This window comes from Alligator sinensis, unplaced genomic scaffold, assembly GCF_000455745.1.
Source record: "Alligator sinensis unplaced genomic scaffold, ASM45574v1 scaffold1032_1, whole genome shotgun sequence".
Lineage (NCBI taxonomy): Eukaryota > Metazoa > Chordata > Crocodylia > Alligatoridae > Alligator > Alligator sinensis.
In genome coordinates, this window is record NW_005842450.1 from 914,456 (window position 1) to 920,517 (window position 6,062).

Here is a 6,062-nt window from a genome sequence, read left to right on the forward strand (position 1 = left end):
CCCGCCAGTGGCTCTGCAATGACATCAGCCAGCGCCTCCGGCACCCTCAGATGGCGCTCGGCCGGGCCTGCTGACTTAAACCCATCCAGTCCTTCCAAGTGACCCTGCACCATCTCAGGGTCAGCGCTTGGTGGTCTGGCGCCTTGCTGCTGCCTCTCTACGATCCCATCGTGAGACTTGTCCTGCCCCTCGCTTAGGAACACGGAGGCAAAGAGCTCATTGAGGAGTTCAGCCTTGTCCCCCTGTCCGTCACCAATTGCTTCTGCTCATTTAGCAGGGGTCCTATCCCTCCCTAGGCCTTCCTTTTACTCCCTATAGATCTGAAAAACAATTTTTTGTTATCCTTAACTTCGGCCGATCCCCCCCGATCGGATAGGAAGGGTTGCTTCAACTGCGCGGAGTCCGGTCACTTCAAGACCAATTGCACAAAGCAGAGCAACCCCGGCAGGCCTGTCCACCGAGCAACAGCTGTGTGCAACGAGGGGGGAGCCCCGAGCTACTCCGAGGGGCGCACCTGTATCCGCAGGATTACAAACCCGGAGGAGGCGACGGCCTCCCACAGGGAGGAGGCAACAGTACGTGGGAAAACCATCACTGGGGAGGTGGAATCGGCTATGGGTGCCCGAGAACCATGCCGAGTCCTGGGAGCCCCATCGCCAGCTGGCGGTACCACTTCAATTCAGGCGGCAACTGCTCACCATGGCTCACGATTTACCCTGCGCCGGTCACCTGAGCACAGGCCACACTTGGCAGCAGCTGCTGGCAAACTTTTATTAGCCCAGAACGCGACAGACTATAGCAGATCGTGCGAGACGTGCCAGCGGACGGGCAGCAGTGGGGTTAAGAGCGAAGCTCCCCTGCAGCCCCATTTACCGTGAGTAGATTTGGAAATTGAGCCAATAGATTAGGATTAAGTAATTTTAGATGCATATTAACAGGGTCCCCAAACCCAAATTTGATGAGACTCGATTTATTCTGTTTTACTCAAGGCCTATTTCTAACTTCCTTTGTTCTAACCCCCGTCTCCCAGTGATCAATAAGAAGCTCAATACTGCATGTCTGGCCGGTAATTCCTCGATACAGCCCCCCAGCAGCAGCAGCAGCAATGGGGGTCGGCGGGTCTTACCGGGACACGGAGTAGGCCACGGTCCCGAAGAGCGGGATGCTGGAGGAGCCGTTCAGGTCTGGGATCGGCTCCTTCTGTGCACTGACTTCAGCAGCTCCAGCCCGAACTGCTGCCCTGGGGCAGGGGGCACGGGAACCCTTGCCCCTTCCTTCCTCACCCTGCTGAGAATGAAGGGGACCCCTCCCGGCTCGCCCTGCTGATGTGGAGCCAGCCCGGGCAGTGGGGAGCGGGGTGCTGACCGTACAGAGATACAGACTGTACTCCAGGGCTTCCTGCAAGGCTGGCGGAGGTCCCCTGCGATGCAGAGCAAGTGCCCAGCAGGGCCAGGACCAGCACCCGGACCATCCTCGGTGACCGGGCGGGCAGCTCCTCGTCTTGACCTGGCGCAGGGAGGCAAAGCAGGCAGCGGCTTAACCAGGCTGGGCCATGGCAGAGCCAGGCGCGGAGCCCGGCTGTCCCGCCTCTCCTCCCACCTGCAGGCACTGCAGCAGGACAGGTTTTCCCAGGAAGTCAATGCACCCCAAGCTGCGGAGGCAGGGAGGGATAAGGCTGGGCCAGGGCATGAAGCACTCCCAGCCGCCTCCAAGAGCTGTAATAAGCTCAGAGATCGGCAGAGGGCACCAGCGTATAGGCCTGGGGCTCCCGGCACGCTGTGCCCATTGCTCCTGCCCCAGCCCTGGTGACTTCCACTCCCCTCCTGCCCCCTGCAACCCTCAGCCCTGCCAGGCCAGGGCCCTGGGAAAGCTGGGCCGCGGCTGCAGCGTCCACTGGGGTCATCCTGGTGCTTGCATGTAAACCAAAGACGCTGCATCAAAAGCTGCGTAGCCTGGAGAGCCCTTTCCCTGTCCCACCTGCCAGCCCCTGCCCTGGGCCCACCCAGGGCCAGGCAGATTGAGACCCAGCCCGGAGCCCACCACGGGGCTGGGTACACCTCTGCCCCGCAGCACGCACGCCCCTGGGGCTGTCCAGACAGGAGACTTCCCTGCGGGCCCAGGCTGCAGCCAGGGGAGGGCTCAACTCCTTGGGAGCCTCCTGCCTCTGCGACCCCCAGCTCAGCCCTCCCGGGAAAGGCCTTCATGCCCGGGGCCTGGCGCTGCCTGGTTCTCAATGATCTGCTTCAGCTTGCTGCCACTAGGCTCCACCCCAGAGACAGCTGCATTTCAGGGCCAGGTGAAACCAATTCCTTGCCAAGCATCAGGTGTCTTCTTTGACCCCAGCACCATCACTACCTCCAAGGGTGCCTTGCCCTGTTCAGCATGTGCTCCCTCTACGGCCCTCTCAGTTAGCTCCTGGTCCTCCTCATGGACTGCCTGGCACCTCCCTGCCCGGGCTGGATGGCTCTGTTCTCACCCCAGGCTAGAGCACATCTGCTCCTTTAACCATGGACACGGTAAGAAGCCGCACTGCACGTGGGCCTGGTGGAGCTCTGGATCCTGCCCCTCGGGCCCCTCCATCGGCCCTGGGGACCCGTCCAGAGCAGAGACCCTGGCCGAGGACCCATGCACCCGTGGGGCTACCAGGGGCCTGAAGCCAGTGAGACCACTGCTCCAGGGGGAAGGAGGCTCGTGCCCCCCAGCGCGTGGGACAGGAGCCTGATGGTCCCGTGGCCCGAGAGCCCGGGGGAGGGACTCGGCGCAGTCATGGACCATGCCGCACCCCAGCCCTGCCTCGCCCCTCTGCACCTGGGAGGAGGAGGTGGGAGTTTGTTCCCACCTGACTCACCCCCAAGCCTCTCACGGCTCCTACGGCGGCCGGGGGGCAGGATGCACGGGGCCAGCGGAGGTCAGCACAGGGCACGTCCTCGCCCTTTGCAGCCTCCCCACAGCTGGGCTGGTTTTGCACAACCCCCTCTGAGGCAATTTCCTCCTTCGGAGAAGTGCCGCTCTCCCCTGCTCCGTGTGGGGCTTTTGCAAGGGCCCGTGCAGGAAATGCAGGCAGCGCTGGGCTTTCCAAAGAAGCTGCACCCCGGCACCCTACGCACACCAGCCCTCCCGCTTCGGTTTCCACGCGCAGGCCGAGCTGCTGACTCATCGGGTGGCGGGGGGCAGCCCCTCCGCCAGCCCAGCTGGAACAGTTGGGCAAGACCAGGCCCTCCCTGAAAACCAGATGCTGCTTCTGGCCGGGGCTTTCCTGGGGGCGCCGGGTTTCAAGCAGCGCGCCTTGCCCTTCTCCGTCCCAGGGGCCGGCGCTGGGGACCTGCTGGCCCCCGGCCCCAGGCTGCGTCCCCCCGACGCGGCCACCCGCCCCGCTGCCGGGAAGCGCGCTATTCTTAGAGCAGCGCGGTCCAGAGGGAGGCTGATGCTGGAGCGTCACGGCGAGCCAAGGCCGTGCCGCACAGGATCGTTGCACAGGATCGGGGCCTCCTTGGGGGAGGGGCAGAGCCAGTCCCTGCCCCAAAGGCCTTCCAGTCCTCTATGGAAAGGGGTTAAGTGACTCACCCAAGATCAGGGAGTGCGTGGGGCCAGATCCCAGGTCAGGACCTCAAGCACAGAAGCTGGAAGCATCCAGTCATCCCCAGCAGCACGTCAACACTCAGGTCCCAGGGTGCTCCCCAAGCAGGGGCTGCCAGCACAGTGGGGCGCGCACCCCTTCCCATCCCAGCACCACTGACCTAGCCAGCCCTCCCTGCCGGACTCGGCTCCCCAGTCTTCAGGAAGCGCAGGAAGAGAAATCCTTGCAAAACGGACGCGTTAGGGGAAACTCTCCCTCCATCGATACAGCCATCGCTGCATGCCCCGGCTCGGCCGGGCCAAAGAGACCCCGCCTGGGCCCAGCCTCGCTGGGAAGGGGTTAAGCACATTCTTTCGCCAGCATGGAGAAGAGGGAGTTTTTGTGTGTCATGCCTGCGCCTCTTGTGCAACGGCGCCACGTTCCCAGGGCCGGGATGCAGCTGTGGGGGCGTAACGGTTAGCAGCTACAAGGCAGCGTGTGTGCGGGCGCGGAGGGGGAGCCGGTGCTCCGTGCCAAAGGCAGGCTCCCAGCCTGGGAAGGGCCTGCAGCCTCAGACAGAGCGGCGCCTCCGTACACCTGGGAAGTTCAGGTTAAAGAGCTGCGCATTCCTCCGCACACAGCTGATTGAAGCATTAACAAACAGGCAGGCCGCGCCAGGCTCCAGATGGGCTGGGCCCGGGCCAGGAGGGAAGGCGCAGAGCAGGGGGAGACAGCATTGCTCCAACCGAAACCGCTTCCCCCCCAGCCCCAAGCCCCCCGGCTGGTGCTACACCCATCGGATCCCACGGGGAACTGGCCTGGCACGTGGGCTTTTGGCTGGCAACGGGTGAGGCCAAGGGAAGGGTCTTTTAAGAGTCCTACAGTTGGAGACCAAAGCTTGGTGGGGGTTTAACAGCTGGATGGGGCAGGGGTGTCACGCTGTGCCCTGCACAAGATTCAGGGGCATAGGGTTGCTGCTCATCCATTTAAAGGAGTGAGCTGCTGGGAGCCTGCTTCACAGATGTACCCCGCAGAGAGCTTCCCTCCCCCAGGGCCACCAGGATGGGCACAGCTGGGATTGTCCGTAGGTCCTTCCCCAGGAAGTGTTCCAGCTGCCCCAGGGACTGGAGAACACATGCAGGCAGACGTAGGTAACCGTGATCTCTTTTATTACACCAGCTAAACAGCTGGAAAAATTGTTGTTTGCAGGGGTTTGGGCACAAACACCCCAAACTTTGCAAGGAACAATTTCTTACAACTCAGTTGGTCTAATACGAGATCCCATTTACCCCAAGAACCTTGTCTGCCTGTGTCCTTACACCAACACAGCCACAACACCCCCACCCCCACGCCCAGGCCAGGGTCAGTGCTGGGAGCAGGGACCAGTTGGGACAGCTGCAGGGATTTGCCTGCAGCACCTGGAAGTCAGCACAGCTCAGCCCAAGCCTATGGTTCATTGAGGGGCCCATGACATACGTCCCCTGCCCCCTCCAAGCCCCCCAGGGTAGGGGCTGCCAGGGTCACTTCCACTCCTGCGGTTGGGAATGCTAAACCCCAGAGGCCAGCCGGGACTTGCCTCCCGCGCAGCACAACAGCCTTGTTGTGCGTGTGTGAAGCCGAGCAGCCGGCAGAGCTGGAACAGGCCTCTCTGACAGGCAGGGCTGAGCGCCAGGTGGGGAAGCTCCCTTACCCACTGACTCAGCCCCAAGCCTCACCCACGTACAGCCTAGGGTTGGGTCCGAGACAGCTGCACCCCAAGGGCCACTTCCCCCAGGGCCGGGAGAGGGGCGTCGGGGTCACAAGAAGCAGGGGAGTCCGGGCTCCACATGGGTATTTGTTTAATAACAAAACTCCAGCTATTGTAGAACAATATTCTCGGCAGCATCATTGTAATATACAATACAGGCCCCTTCTCAGGCGTCTGAGAAGCACACGGCTTCAGTGTTTTTCAAAAGAAAAAAAGTCAATGGGAGCGCGTGACCCCCCTACAGAGAAGCCTCCACGGCTCCGATGCCCCCGGGAGTGCCAGGGCTGCTGCCCCGCGTGGCGGGTCCTGGGTCTCATCTCCGCCCAGGCTCAGCTCTGCTTGCCGGGGGTCTCGAGGGGTCTTCCCCTCGGGCGAATCCAGCTGAGGGGGTGGAAGAAGGGGGAACAGCACTTTCCAGACCCCTTCCCCCCTGCCAGGGGAGGCAGGGAGACAAGGCAGCTAGTCCTCAGCACCACAAGTCCTCCTGGTCAGCGGCACAGGATGTGGTCGGCCGCGCTCACGCAGGTTGCCTGGGGTGGGGACAGAGGGGGCAAGAGTCAGGCCCAGGTGCAGGAGGGGCATCCCTGCTCCATACCCCAGCACAGGAGGGCAACATTTACTCCTTACCCCACTCCCCTGTATCCCCTCCTCCCCCCCACCCCATCCCAGGCCAGCAGACCCTACTTCTTACCCCATCCCCCTGTACCCCACTATGTCCCAGCCCAGGAAGGCAGCCCCCTGCTCCTTACCCCAAGCCCC

General features: G+C 62.6%; 1 pseudogene; it reads right to left on the reverse strand.

Annotated features, from left to right (window-relative positions):
- LOC102380113 overlaps positions 1–1,262 on the reverse strand; it is an 11,265-nt pseudogene extending 10,003 nt beyond the window's left edge.
- Positions 1,263–6,062: the final 4,800 nt, after the last annotated feature.